Raw genomic sequence first — 15,650 nt, 5'->3', positions numbered from 1 at the left:
GGAGAACCTGCAAACACCATGCAGATAGTGTCCTGGCTGGGACTAGAAACTAGGACCTAGCACTGCAAAGGCCAGAGTGCTAACCCCTCAGCCACCGTTCTGCCCATAGAGCAATGAAATTTGCATCTTATACGACCTATGTGGTGGAACCCTTGTACCTGGGACTCCTCACCTACCATACACCCAACCAACATAAAGACAGTGATATGGAAAAAGAAGTTGCATAGTCTGTTTAATATGATAGATGCATCTGAACAATCCTGGTTGTAGAGGGCAGAATCATCTCTTGTCTCTGATAACCAACAGAAGCCAAAGTATGCCTTTTGCACCACAGCAATCACTAAGTTGTGAAGCTTTCATTACAGATCTGTAATCAATACACAACAAGCACTAAAACAGGAAGGTTAGTATTTACATCTGATTTCCAGGACCTTTGTGATTCATCCACAGCGCTCCATTAATCACATGGATGTCTTTTTTAAAGACCCATCGCAGTGGAGTGCTAAGCTGCCTTTGTCAGTAAGCTTTTATTACTCGTAACAAAGGAAGATGCTAATACAGTTTTAAAAATGATAAACCTCACTTGGGTAATTTAGAGGCATGTACATGCGGCTCCATGAGATTTGTGGTACTATATAACCATTGTGAATATGATACTTTAATTTCCTTGGGGAGAGCCCCAATTCATTGCAGTAACCTTCCTTCAATAAACAATGAGAACTCCTCTTACAAAGACTGAGAATCTCGACTATTCAACATTACAAGGGAATGTGTCAGAATATAAAATAAGCAATGATGAGATACACACACACACACACGTATATAACTGGAGGAATAATAAAAAGAAAAGCAATCTGCCAACAACATTAGCATAATTCTAAAGTATATAAAACTTTTTTAACCTAGGATGCCCTATCCACATTGTGCATAAAACTGAAAAGCTTGATCATTAGTGTAAGCAAAAATCTTTTCGAATTTAAACTTGTACCTTGATTCTATCTATAATGTCAGACATATTAGGAACTTCTACCCTGCACCAACATTTGCACAAAACTTGACTTTGTGAGAAAAATCATTTGCACAAAATTTGACTTGAAAAAATGAGATACCAAAGTTCTGACAGTCAAGACACCTGTTAATTCGGACAGAATCTTTAAATTAGCTGCCTGAGCCCATTAACATTTTACAATTCCAAAAATTGTGGGTTAGAGAGCTGAGCTGGCCACATAATCTCCAACAAAGATTGAATGTATTGGGGTTATATTTGGCTACGTGATAAGGCATCCAAAACAATTTTGCCTGGAATTCGCCCTAATATCCATACCTAATATAAAACCAGACCCCTAATGCACCCCTATGATTGTTTCCCCATCATCCCTAGTCTCCACTTTTAAACCCTTATAAACTACTTATAAACTATTGATCTGATATTCAGATGAATTGTTTTTATTTCTCCTCTTTTTAAATATCTGCTCAACATATTTATGAAGGCAGGAACAGGTATTGTTCACTAGTTATCGCAATTTCAAAAAGTAGAAACCCCCCATACCATAGTGGTAATCAAATATTTATTTACTTGAATTGAGTAACTAATGTAATATTTGATATACCCCTCAACCCCTGAACCTTTAGAACATTGATAAACACTATCACAAAGAAAGTAATGGCACAAATACACTGCACAGTTTTTGACTTCAGGGATTTTCAGTGAAAGTACTAGTAACACATAGTTACATAGTTAGTCATGTTGAAAAAAGACATAAGTCCATCAAGTTCCACCAAAAAAGTCCATCAAGTTCAACCACTAGGGAAATAAACATCCCAGATAAAAACCCCATAGACGTAGATTATCCAGAGTAAGGCAAATGGACCATCAAACAATCAACCATTCGTTACTCACTTATTAAATTACTTATGAGTTGCAATGAATTATTGTATGATTGCAATGAATTATCTACATTTTTGAAAAATGTTTTTTGAAAATGTTCTTAGTACTTTTCTGCACTTTATTGTACAGCTTTCGTCAATGGTCCCAACCTCTCCACTGAAGAAGCCAATCGACGAAACGCCTTGTGATTTGAACTGTACTTTTTCGCCTAAGCTTTAGAAAGCATTCTGTCTAGATGTAGTCGACAATCTAATGACAGTAATGGGATAGACCCATACCCTTGTACTCTGTAAACCAAAAATGTTGGAAATTTATTGGTGGTATACATAAATAATACAATTAATTTTGTTTTGCTGCAAAGAAAACCACAGTTTTCTCCTTTTTTATTTGATGCACTTCTTAAGGGGGTGACCACTATATTACCACATAATAAGACAGCAGGGAGGAAAGATCAACCCCATCTTTACTTGAAGGCAAAAAAAAAACCCCTGGTACAATTTGCTTCAACAGGGGGAAAAAAATCCTTCCTGATCCCATGAGGCAATCAGATGTTCCCTGGATCAACAGTCTCTGTTATATTTACTTTAAAACTTTAATTTCCAGTTATATTCTGTGCTTCTAGAAAAACATCCAGCTTTTTCTTAAAGCAATCTATAGTAGTTGCTGAAACTACTTCCTCAGGGAGCCAATTCCACATTTTCACAGACCTTACAGTGAAAAATCCCTTCCTTATCCAGACCCCAAACATATTTTTTCTCCGGATGCAAAGAGCGCCATTTTGTCCTTTGTAATGATCTTGAAGTGCATAATCAGGAAGAGAGTTCTCTATATGGACCATTTATTTATTTATACAGGGTGATCATATCCCCCCTTTTACGTCTCTTCTAAAGGGAGAATAGATACAGTTCAGCTAATCTCTCCTCATAGCTGAGCTCCTCAATGTCTTTTATTAGTTTAGTTGCCCTTCTCTGCATTCTCTCCAATTCCACAATGTCCTTTTTTATGAACTGGTGCCCAAAACTGGACTGCATATTCCAGATGAGGTCTGACCAATGCTTTGTACAGGGGCAGGCACCACATGGTGCAGAATACAACATATTCATTTAGATGATTATATGCTTCCAGTCTTGTGACAACACTTTGAGAATGGCACGAATGAATACCTGTACATACAAAGACATGGTTTGATAAGTCTGCACCTGAAGAACTCAAGTGGCCTTAGAGGGCACACCCATAAACCATGCCATGAACACATTTGGAATAAATTTCACAAATACTCTTTTACCTGAATGGGCCCAAATCACCAAATATAGAATGTTTTCTCGGAAATATAAAAAATGTTAACGCTACAAAAAGTGTATGTATGTGTTTGGGCATATTAATGGCCGTGGTTTTGGAATAGGATGCCAAATAAGCTAAAAAAAATGTTATGGTCAGATGTCCACAATCATTATTTTTATTGTTATTTGTGATTATTTGTAATATATCCTGTAGCCATTTTTCATAAAATAAAATAAAGCTAATATTTGTCTGTTTTTATGATGATTTCCAATACAGAAAATGAAACTCCATGATATTTTGCACAAAACAAATCTCTAACTTTCAATCACCTAGTTTGTAATATTTATTATTATCTTTTCTTTGGAAACTACCATCCCCACCGTTTAATGGGTTTTATGATTGTGCCTTGCAGTTCTAAAAAAATATTCATAAAAATATTCATAAAGTACTGACCCCTCTAATGTCTAAGGGTGCACATTCAAAAACTCCTGCGTGTAGCAAGTGATGGCGGCACCCTGCCGTGAATTTCCAATTTTTCATTGACAGATGAAATATATATATCCAATTTCCTATATCTAGCAGCATAACTGCATCACCAAAATCTCTCAATAGGATCATATAATATTCATTTTTTAATTTCTGCATTTGCATATAATTTCTCTCTGGAGGTATTTAACTGAATCGTACATAGGAAGCTTAATGAGAAATATTAACGAGTGGTTTGTGATGATGATCAATAGTTTATTTGTAGATTTCCCCAGATGCTAAATTCCTGTCCATTGCTGTCTACACATTGTTGTGTTTGTGTGTCTTTGCTTTTTTATTAGCAATCTAAGCTTAATCATTGTTAACACAACACATTTGCTCTGAGTTTCCTTTATTAATGCAACTCTGAAAAGTTCACTTAAAAAAAGTGTAAACTTATAATTAGGTTTACTACACTTCACATTACATATTTGCTTTGTTGCTAGTGTTTACTTTACAAGTTAGATGTTACATGTCTGCCAAGCCAAAATCTTTTTCTCCTTTCTCCTAGCATGTTTTTTTTTTGTGTGTAGGCTGTTTCACAACTAAGAATGGGCCAGGATGTTGGGTTGGAGTATCTTGAATCCTCCAACATGTTAGGAGCACTGCTGTCATGTAAATGTTAACCCTGTGTTGTCCAAATGGTGCCATAAAGATCAGCTGAGAAACCACTAATGGGAAAAACCAAGAAACTGACATAGGGCTTTGCATACTTAGCAAGCACAGAGTTGTTTTAGGTCTTCTTCCGCTTGTCATCCACCTTCTTGTAATCAATCCACAATATCTTAGGTCTACACCTTCTTTCAGTTTTTTTTTCTTTTTTCCTAATGTAGGGAACCTTGTATACCTGATAACCGCTCTGTGTTCTACAATGAAAACCTTTGATTTGCCTTGTATGGTTCACCTAATGGCCACTCCATTTTTTGTTGTACACTGTTTGTTCAGTGTACTAGTCATGTCTTTACATCTATGAATACGCCTGGATGTTGGGTTGGGGTAACTCCAGTACTAACATGTAACAGTAAACCCTTTGACATCCCAGGAGTGATATAAAGTTCAGCTGAGAAACCACTAAAAAGTAATGAGAAAAACCAAGATTCTGACACTACCAGAAGTGTTGGTTTCCAAAGAGACTTTGCATTTCTAGTAGCCACAGAGTTGTTTTACATCCTCTTCTTCTACTTGTCATACATCTACATTATCCTGACCCTGTACATAATTTCAGGTTCCTTCTCATTTCCTGATATGAGGTTCCCTGTGTGCCATAATGAAAAGCTATGATTTGCCTTATATGGTTCATATAATGGACACTCCATTGTCATTAACCTATAATTTACATACTTTCTCCCACTGTTTCTCTTTGCAGGAAGGAAAGGAGCTACCATAAAATTGATGACTGCTATTTGACAGCACTGGGCCAATTACCAAGCACCAGCACCTACACATGTGGGTCACAAGCTTCCACATACCTAGTATTACTGGGCTTTTCCACTGCAAAGGAAAGCATAATAGGGTATCCCAAGGAGAGGGGATTTTAAATTTAGCTGTTGCTTCATCCTGCATGAACAAAGCACAGATGTGCCCAAATACAGGTATTCCTCGGCTTACCTGTTTACCGTCCGTCCGCACTCTTGGCTGGCTCCTCCGATTAGTGCCCTGTACAAAACTGTATGATGTACATCCATGTGGCATCTCTCTTCTGTCTTCTGGGCTCCCTCTTTCCCCCTCTTCTACATTCTTCCACAATCCTCGGTCTGCAGACTGTCAGTGAATTTGTCACTTGCAGCATTGCAGACCAGGTCTACACTATGCTCCTTGCTTAATGATGAATTCACTTAAAGACCAGCTCTCCGAAATGGAACCTGGTGGTTAGGCAAGGAGCATCTGTATACTCAAAGCGTACCAAAAGTCAGAAATTTCACTTTACATAAAAGGGTAGACAATAAGAGTGCAGAGCCTCCCGGGATTCGTGACGTAGGTATCTTGGGTGCTCCTCTTGGGTGCTCCTTCTGCCCAAGCATCTCAGGCTCAGAAGGAGCCTGTTCACGCAAAGAGAATAATTTGCTGTTCTCACGCATGCGCAGTGAGATCTGCCAGGTTTTTTTTCCATCCTACGTCACCCGATCTCGTGCCTGGGTTGGATGACATAGGATGAAGAACCCAGAAGTAGATGGTGGGTTATTGCTTCTTATAATTCTTCCTAATTTAAATGCTATGCATCTTTGTCTTCCATCTGCTAGGAAGTTTCACAACTTGTGCTGCCATTAAATATAAATGTGTATCAGTCTGTTAGTCGACACATGCCTTTTATTGTGTTCTTCTCAAATTCCTTAAAAAAAAAAGTGATCCTGCCAAGTTCCTTCTGTGATTCTGACTGCACCATGCACTGAAGCAGATCTTGGCCATGATGATCAGTTTGCATCCTTGGGCTTTAGCTTTGAGATATTGTGCCAATAATGTGTCTGAATCTCGGTGGTCAGCTTTGCCACCTGTACCTCTTCCCAACGCTGAACAGCTTGAGTAACAAGGGCTGGACAATTTAAAACCTTTGTACCCTTGTGGTTAGAATGCTGTCAACATGCCCTTTACCCACCCCTGCATAGTTTAATGGATGGAACATGATAACAAACCCAACCACAGATCAATATATTAGCATGCATTGTCCTTGCCTTTGTAGAAGTGATGCTGTTTTTCTGCCAGAAGATGAAAGTAATCATGAACCAAATGCAATTTATTGCTTTCAAGAATTGTGCCTCAACCCAACTGCAATCACAATGCAAATGCAACCATTTTAACAAAATAATTCCCACTTCCTCGTGCAAGTCCAGTAGGTTCTGGATTCCTTCTTTGTTCTGGCACAGACTGGAAAGCGGGTGCAGCCATCTTCTTCCAGCTTCCTATTACCCCAACCTATTTCCAATTGTGCAAATGCTAGATTGGGTGATGTGTCTTCCTGAAAATGAAAAAAGTACCAATCTCACTGTGCATGCATGAGACTGGCACTTTTTCTTTACTTTACAGGAAAGGCCCCTGTGATGAAGCCTCTTATACCCACAGGCTCCTGTGATAGGTGACGAATGTATCTGAGGAGGCTGCAGGTTTTATCCGATGTATGCCCAAAATGCCAAAAGAGGGCAAAGAAGAGCAGTTTATTGTTAAAGGATAGATACAACTAAACAAATAAATTATTATTTTGTTTTGCAATAGTTCACCTGTGGGTTTGAGGTCCTGAGGATACTTAACAATTTTTTAGTTGAGCTCAATGCACCTGGGTTTTTTTTCGTACTCAGTTGTTTGGGCGATAACAACTTTTAAAATCGCCCCTTTTGAGCAATTCTAGGTCTTATTTTAAAACTGAATTAAGCTACTGAACATTAAATTATTGCTTTGTTCCTGAAGCTCTCATTGGTATTCCATGTTTCGAGGCATAAATGTCCTTTTTTGCCAGATTTTGATGCCTCCACAGATGAGCATCTGGTAACTCAGTACGAAAATAAAGCGTTGGTGGGATGAAAAAGCCTGGGAGGATCCACAACATCTGTTAGCGTGAGATCAAGTCAAGCCACAGGTGAAAATTACAAGGTGCCCTGTTACAGATAACAAAACACCTTGCTAAACTAAGCATTCACGTTGTAAGTGTCTTTGCGCAGTCATCTGGAAGCGATTTGCTAACAAGGCTTCCACATCCTTAACGCTTTTATCAAGAGCTTTAGAAATACGCCTAAACAGAGCAAAGTTGTTACTACAAAGAATTTGTGTCAGGTTCATTTTACCATATATAAGCCAGCTGTTCTTTTTGCCTTAGATAATTCAGCATGTTGGAGCTGCTGAATAAGACTTTTAGCAGAGTATTGGCGGTAGCTGCCTTCAAGGTGGCAATGTTTATTATTATCATGACGGTGGGCCAGTGACTGGAACCAGGGATTACTTGAAAGTACAATTGCAAGTTACTGTGTGATTTTCTTGGATTGGCATGTGTTTTCTTTTTCCCCACATGTTCAGCATTTGCAGTTTTTATCATATCCATCAACCAGCTGAGCTTAAGGCTGGCAAACTATGAGACCCCAAATTTTATATAGCAAATACTATGGAAAAATATGGCCGATCAATGTAGAGTTAAACATAAATATTAGCCAAAAAAATATTCCCCCCACTCCTCCTAGGCGGGGATCCCCAGTGTGCGTTACACAACTGTCCATTAGGCACCTCAGTGCTACCTATGCAACATGTGAAGTTACATGCGTGTAGGGGCAAGGGATTTTCATTATTTTTAAATGTATTTATATGCATTTTAATCAAACCTTTTTTTCTAAAAATTCTTATAATACTTTTTTTTTTAAATACTTTTTTATTCTTTTTTTTTTCCTAACTAGCTAAAAATTAAAAGACTGCAACCGGGCAGTTCCTTTATTAATAAATAACATACCTGCCTTAATAAATTAGGTATACCTGTCTGATAAGTGTATTTAAAAAGAAAACTTACATCTTCCATTTCCGTCCTGGTTTTCGGATCTTTGACCATCTCAGTTGGCCAAGGCCAGAATGAAATAACTCCTGCGCATGAATGCAAGAGTTCATTTAGTCCTGGCAGCCCCTGGGATACCAGGATACCCTGGCATCATTTAGAAAAAGGCAGCAACAGGAAAGAAAGTATATTTTATTGTAGAGGGGATATCATCTGTCTTTTTCTGCTGTAAACCAAACTGCCTGCTTACAAATTTCCAAAGTTCCATTTTAACATACTTGCTTTTATAAGGGCAATTAAACCCCCCATGTAATAGCATATTCATAGTTACAGTTCCTCTGCATTCCCTCTACCAAGATTAGGTATAGACAGTACTTGACTGTGGCAAGACATAGCTAGGTCAACTTGCCTATCACCAAACCCCCCCCCCCCCCATCCACCAGAGGCACCGCCAGGCCAGAGCCTGAGTAACCAGCCTGTGACCCCCTTACTGGCCGGACACCCATGCCTGCCTGCACCCCTTCCCTGGCTTGGTCATGCAGTACCCCAAACCAACCACCAGGGGGCCCTCCATCAGCGTCGCAGGAGCTCAGCTCATCTTGCAGACCAGGAGCAGCAGCTGTTCCAACAGCTGCCACCCGCCCACCGGCTCTTCTCAGACCTGCAGGCCGCGCCTCTTCCTCCAGAAGGCCTGCAGGCTGCACAGAAGGATCCAACTGACCGGTAAGTGACCTCTCTTCAACCCTGGGGGGGACCACAACCTCCCCCGGGCCATCCAAAACTGCCCCCAAACCCCTGCTGCCTGCAGCAGCCGCGGACGCGGCTGCCCTGACACCGCGACTCCAGGGCTGCACGCCTGGTACCCCGTGTCTCTGTTGTAGGCAAGGGCTGCCCCGCGGTTCCCGCAGCCCCACTCCCAGATCTGGCCAGCTGCCCACCATCCTCTTCCTCTCCAGGGATATCACTGGCAGGGGGGGTAGACACAGGACGGGGATCCCTAGCCCCCCCCTTGGACTCCGCCGTAGCCGAGGATTCCTCCCAGTCCCCCCAGCAGCAGCCAAATGCTGAGGCTGAGACTGGGAGACCAGAGGGTCCCTGTTGGGGCTCCTAAAACGGCGCCGAGTCCTAGGGGGCTCAGGACTCAGGCGCGCCGGAGGCCTAGATCTCCGCGGCCGCCTGGCATCCGGTCCCCCAGGCGTGGGGACCGAAGCCACCCCCTGTAGCAGCGAGCTCACCTGCTCCTGGAGCCATCCTGGACCCCTGGCCTCAGCAGCGACTCTCAACTGCTCCAAAAGTACATCCACCTCAGCCATAAGGTAAGTAGCTAGAGGTAATATGCCTTTGCAAACAGGTTTTTGCAAATAGTGGCAAAAATCTTTTGCAAACAGCAAAAAACTTCACCCTTCCTGCTGTCTCTTGACGAAAAGGACTTCACTTCCGATTCCCAACCTTTTTAACTCCTACGGCTCCTCCTATCCCCCCTTCCCCATCCCCTCCCCTTTCTTTATCCCTGCACGTACTACTTCAAATCATTAACCCTCTGCTGTCTCCCCTTCCTGTCTGCACAGTCATGCTGGGCCTTACACTACCTCCTTCCTCGTACGTTCCAGGCCTTCCTTGATTGGTTTTTGTTTTTTCCTTTATACCGGTCAGGATCATTTCAGGATGAAAAGTCTGAACACAGAAGTGCTCAGAGCTGAGCACTCCAAAGATTATTTTGTCTTAGAGGGTGATTGAAAATTTGATATTTCTAGTTTCTCCTTCATTTGCCATCCTAACAGTGCTGGTGGATGTACCAGGCTCTAAGGGAATATGTACAAACAAAAAATGGCTTTAAAGCTACCCAAATCACTCATATACAAACCCAGCTAAAGAAAAAGAACAAACTTGTGGCTTTGTTCACCCAATACTGCCACACAATAAAATATTATGGCAGTGGCAAGAAAAGGACCAAAGTGGACCTGGCATCAGATGTAATTTCTCATGTTATGTATAACCATGCTATGCATTGTGTATGCTTGAATCGTAATGTTCATGCAGGTTTTGTCTGTGTTAAAATAAAAACAGTGAGTGTGAATTCACTTCTTTATAACTAGACCTCCAAATGCCTTTTTCCAATGTTAGCATTTACACATGGACACATTTTCCATGTTTATTCTGTATCCAGTAGTTCTAATGGTCTTAGCCTGAAAAAAATCACACTAACCCCATCCAAAATAGATAATAAAATGATACTGTAGATGAGTACCAGTATGTACATGCCAACCTCAAGTAACTCACACTGATTCATATACGGTGATATGGGTTAATCTTCCCTACAACTATGCCATAGCAATGGTGTCACTCTCTCACAGCTAGATTTTTTTGATACCATTAAATATGACATCAGCACAGACTGAAATGGCATGGATACTGAAAATTCCAATAATCATATAATGCCACTGTAGATCATAAGAAATGTAATAAAGCAGAATGCAATTCATCGGACCAGTCATGCCAAGTTGAATTGCAGAAGTTTTTTTTAGGGCACAGAAAAGTGTGTGCAATGTTTTTTTCTTGGGCACTCAAGATATTTGCTAATTTTTGTAATTGTGAAATATATATCTATATTTGTCAGATTTGTATTTTTGTTGATGCTTTTGAATGTTTCTTACTGGTTCAGTGTGATTTCCGGACTTGTGTGCATTAGCTTGTGTCACATGTGCTCCCTCTACTGGGTGATGGAGGCACTTTTTCTGGTTTCCAGATATAACCAAAGTGATAAAAAGAAGAAAAGACAACTTATACTGCACATAGAGCTGTCGTTTTGTAGATTTTGTTTACAACAGATTTTGATCTTATAATTGGTCCACAGGTACCCAGACACAGGACAAAGCAAAAGTATATAGTATGTAAAACTACTCTCTAGTATTTGATATACTGTGTGCTATAAAGCTAATTATTAATGATTATATTATTATATATGATTATTTTGTATATTATTATGATTATTACTTCTTCCACCAGCCCTCCCTGCAACTAACCACTAGAAGAAGAAAAAAAAGCTTGAAAGGCCAAACCTGGTCTTCTATCTACTTATTTTTAATTTCCCAGCCAAGCCTATGTTACTGCCCGCCCGATATGGTCACCTCTAAATGTCCATCTGCAGTTTTTATTTTCCAAAAAGGCCAGAAAATGATGTGATCAACCGGGGAAGGATAGGGATCCACTTGCAAGGGTGTTATTGTTGTGGTGGATTAGTCATACCCTTTCATATAAACACAACTGTTGAGGAACCTTGAAAGCAAGTCTATGTGACTATACCTTCTTCACAAATGTATACCCAGGTTGATCCTGTGGGTTGGTTTAGAGGGTATAGGAAACAGGGATGGGCAAGTTTTTAACCTTGCCTGGAGATGAACAATAACATATTAGCTACAAAAAGTATTTTTCAATAGATAGTTGATCTAAAACTCCCAACCCCCTTCTGCCAATCCTTCCACCATAACATCCAGTTTTAAAACATTCCCTACATGCATAGCTAATTTATAAATGCTCCGTACAATGCGATCACAGGTCCTTGCTCTTGCTATTTAGTGGCAATGGAATGGGTACTTCCAAATACAACACTGGACACCACTTGGGTATTGACACGCTCCATTCAATACTTTAGTATTGTGAGCCCAGGCCTAAGTAAAGACCTTCAATGAGAATGTGCATGAAAGCCTATTGTAAAGCAGGACTATAAAAAACAAATAACACTTTCCTTTACATATAGAAAGCCATCAATCCCTCTGCAATCCTAGTCGAGTCAGTCCTACACCATCTTCTTACTACACAGGCTTGAGTTTGGGTACTACACTTCTGGGTAATGTAAAAAAAAGTGTAATTCTCACTGTGTATGTGAGAGTTGTTGTCATTAGAAGAAATCCCCTTGTGTGCGTGCCTGAGATTAGACATGGAGCAACTCGTAGCTTCCTACAGGTAGTCCCCGGGTTACATACAAGATAGGGGCTGTAGGTTTGTTCTTAAGTTGCATTTGCATGTAAGTCGGAACAGGTACATTATTTTAATAAATGCAATTAGAACAGATGTCTCATAATATTAGGCAATGTGGTGTCAGTTGCTATATTAAATCCTTACTGTGGGTTATTAACAAACAAAGCAAAAAAAAAAACTTTTTAGAGCCTAGACATTTATTAACACCAGGAGCAAGCTGTGCTTTGATATGCAAAAGAAACAACTGCAAAGTTTCTCTTGGTCATTAATTAGTTACAAGAGTTTGCAGAAGAGCTCAGTCTTAGCTGTGTTTAGCAAAAGATTTCTTCCGCAAGTAATGCAAACTGCCCCCCTCCCCCCAATAAGCATCCATCCTGCACACAAACAAGCAGGGAAGCCCGGTTCATATCTATGAGTCGTCCGTATGTAATATGTTCCTAACTCAGGGACTACCTGTATGTGATATATGTTGAAACTGCAGATCTTCCATTCAGTTATTTATGCTGTAGTGGTAAAGACAGAAGAGGAGGAGTCTTCCTTTTAAATTTTTAAAAAATTGTTAAAAAAATAAAAAACACATTTTTGCTTTATATAAGGGTTATCTATCCTTTTATTAAAAGTAAAAAATGTGATGATAGGTCCGCTTTAACAGGAAGGGGTTGAATGTCACTGCTCATTATTCAACCTAGAAGTGGGCAGAAAAGGGGAGGAAGAGCATGTGAAGGGTGTTGCCAAAGCATGAAGAAGGTAAGTAGTGCAGCTTTGACTTTAGTTTTCTTGAACATGTCATGTCCTATTGGGTCCTACAGAGGTGTTGTGTTTGACCTGCTTTCAGTGTTTCTTTGCATGCATTGGGTCACACTGAGTTGCTTTTAGAAGAACTTCAGAGGCTGCATTTGACCTTTTTGTATTGCTCCACATGTCCTATCAAGTTATGCTGGAAAAAAAGCAGGTCAAACAAATCTATTTCATGATAAAAAAAAGATACATCCCCCAACAATGTGAACTCGTAATTTCGTCCTCGTAATTGGTGGACTTTGTCAATACTCGTAGATTTTTCATCTCAAGCTCTGCACTTTAGTTCCAGCAGCACTATGTTTTAATAAAAAAAAAGACAGTTCATCTACATCAGCTCATTAAAAACAAAAACTGTTTCAGACTACAAGAATACGCTAATATCTTAAATGTCACTTTAGCATGGGCTGATCCTTTAAAAAAAAGTCAGCTCACCTTTAGTATAAAGCGTCAAACTTTCGATGTACTCAACTGTTATAAAACACGAAAAAGTGTTATTTTTTTCCCATAACAGGCAACTTTACATTCATTTTAATGGCAAAACAGTTATTTTGTTGAATTATATATCCAGGTGGTGGTCTCCATCTCCCAAATGTAATGTACTTGAAAAATAATAAAAAATGAGCTCTTCAGATCCAGAGACTGTAAAACACGGAGAGGTAAAAACCTCAGCAGAGTTATTGTTTATAGATGATGCTATTCTGAATGTTGATGACGATATTGATCTCCAAAGTTTAGCACAGGCAAATATATTATTGTCAAACAACCTCATAAAAAGTTATATACTGGCTACAAACCACAGGCAGAAACATACGCAGGTGTAATTAAATTGCGTTTGGCTAGCTGATGCCTTTTAATCTTAAGTATGGCACTGTATTTTCTGAGCTTGGAACAATTAAATGAATGGGCCTTCAGTTTCTAAGGATCAACCATAATGTCATTTTGCTGCTCTATGTGTCTTAACCAAATAAAATTTATTGTAAGTGCAAGCTTGTTACAATCCATTGTTTATTTCATCCATCAAACCTTAGCAGGGTTCTGCGTATTTCGCTTGGATTTGGCAGATTTTCAATAGCAACCCAAAACAGCACCTAATCCAATATTCCCGCTACATTTACCAGTTGCAAATCTTCCTCTTGTTGATCTGTGCTATTAGAAGTGATAATAACATTATTATCCACAGTTGCTGCTCAGTATACTAATCAACATAATTATAATGCACCAGTAATGCACCGGTTTATTGAGCAGGAACTATTTTGAAGGGGTGGTGGATACTTAATGCTTAAACTTCAACTCCAGGGAAGCAAGGAATATGCAGTTTAGGTGCACATATGGGATGTGCTATGTCTGCACAAATATTTTTCATTCAGTTTAGCCAATTTTGTTATTCAGGCATCCCTGTCATGTGCATTCCCTAAACCCGTTGACACTCACCTATACCCGTTACCTTAAGGGGCACTGTCATCTTCCTTCTTCTTTTCTTCCTGTAGACAATCTTTGTACATCTTGATTAACCATGCCAGGATGATGTAGCTCCCGTTGCAAGGGATTCTGCTGAGCTGCACATACAAAGCGCACCTGTCCCTTGTGCAATAATGAACCTCCATGGTTGCAATTTGGATGGTAATTTGACGGGTATATTGGCATGCCAGGGCTGGATGACCACCCATGGGTATGTGCAGGAAGTTACATTATCCTGGCCTGGCTAATTAAGATGACCAAAGATTTGGCACTCGGAAGAAAACTGGGTGGAGATGGAGAAGTCAGGGATGGAGCAAGTAGAACAGACACAAGGTAAGTTTCTTCTACTGCAGGACCCCTCTGATTTCTATTTGGATGCCGAGATAAGCTGGGGATAATGGTATTCCCTAAGGCTGCTGGAATTGAATGAACTCTAATGCATGTATTCAGGAAGTTACGTTATTCCAGACTGGCCAACCAAGATGGCTAAAGATCTTACATCCGGAAAAAACTAGGTGGAGATGGAGGTGCCCGTTATGGAGCGAGTACAGGTGAATGTAATTTAAACATTGCAAACAGGCAAGGTATCTTTATTCTACTGCAGAAGGGACATTGCCTGTTCTTTTGTAATAAAGGACCTGTCTGGTTTCAGTTTGGATGCCGAGATATGATGGGTATCCTGGCATTTCCTGAGGCTCCTGGGACTGAACTATCAACATAGCCAACGTTCTGAAACTCAGAAGAAAACTGTATAGAGATTGAGGTACCCATGATGGTGCAAGTAAGGGTGAATGTATTTAAAAAAAAATTGTGAACAGGAATAGCCTGACCCTTTTGCTATAATTTTTGCAATTTTTTTATTTTAAAGGTTGAGTTTGCTTTAGTTCGGCTTTAAACAACAGAAGATGATCACTGGAAGCTATGGGGGCAGAGGGAAATAGACCAGTTATCAGTATAGTGAGGCCTCGAGCAGAGAACGAAGTGAAAAATCAGTGGAAGGCCTGCGTGACTGGGAAGGGATGGGAGCAGGCGGGGGAAGGGTTAAGAGTTAACATAGAGAAGGGGGGGTTGCTGAATTCATATGCGGGGAGTGACCTACAGGGGGGAGAGAGAAGAGGAGTGAAAAGGGGAGTGAGTTGGAAAGGGTGGGTCCTTTTTCAGCGTGACGGAGAGAAGGAAGGAAGTTTTTCCCACCCGCCCGCCCTGTTTTAGGTGTGCCGGTAAGGTCCTCGAGGGAAGGTGTTGTATTAGACTGTT

The sequence above is a fragment of the Pyxicephalus adspersus genome, chromosome 9 (genome assembly GCF_032062135.1).
Source record: "Pyxicephalus adspersus chromosome 9, UCB_Pads_2.0, whole genome shotgun sequence".
Lineage (NCBI taxonomy): Eukaryota > Metazoa > Chordata > Amphibia > Anura > Pyxicephalidae > Pyxicephalus > Pyxicephalus adspersus.
This window is presented reverse-complemented; position numbering follows the sequence as displayed.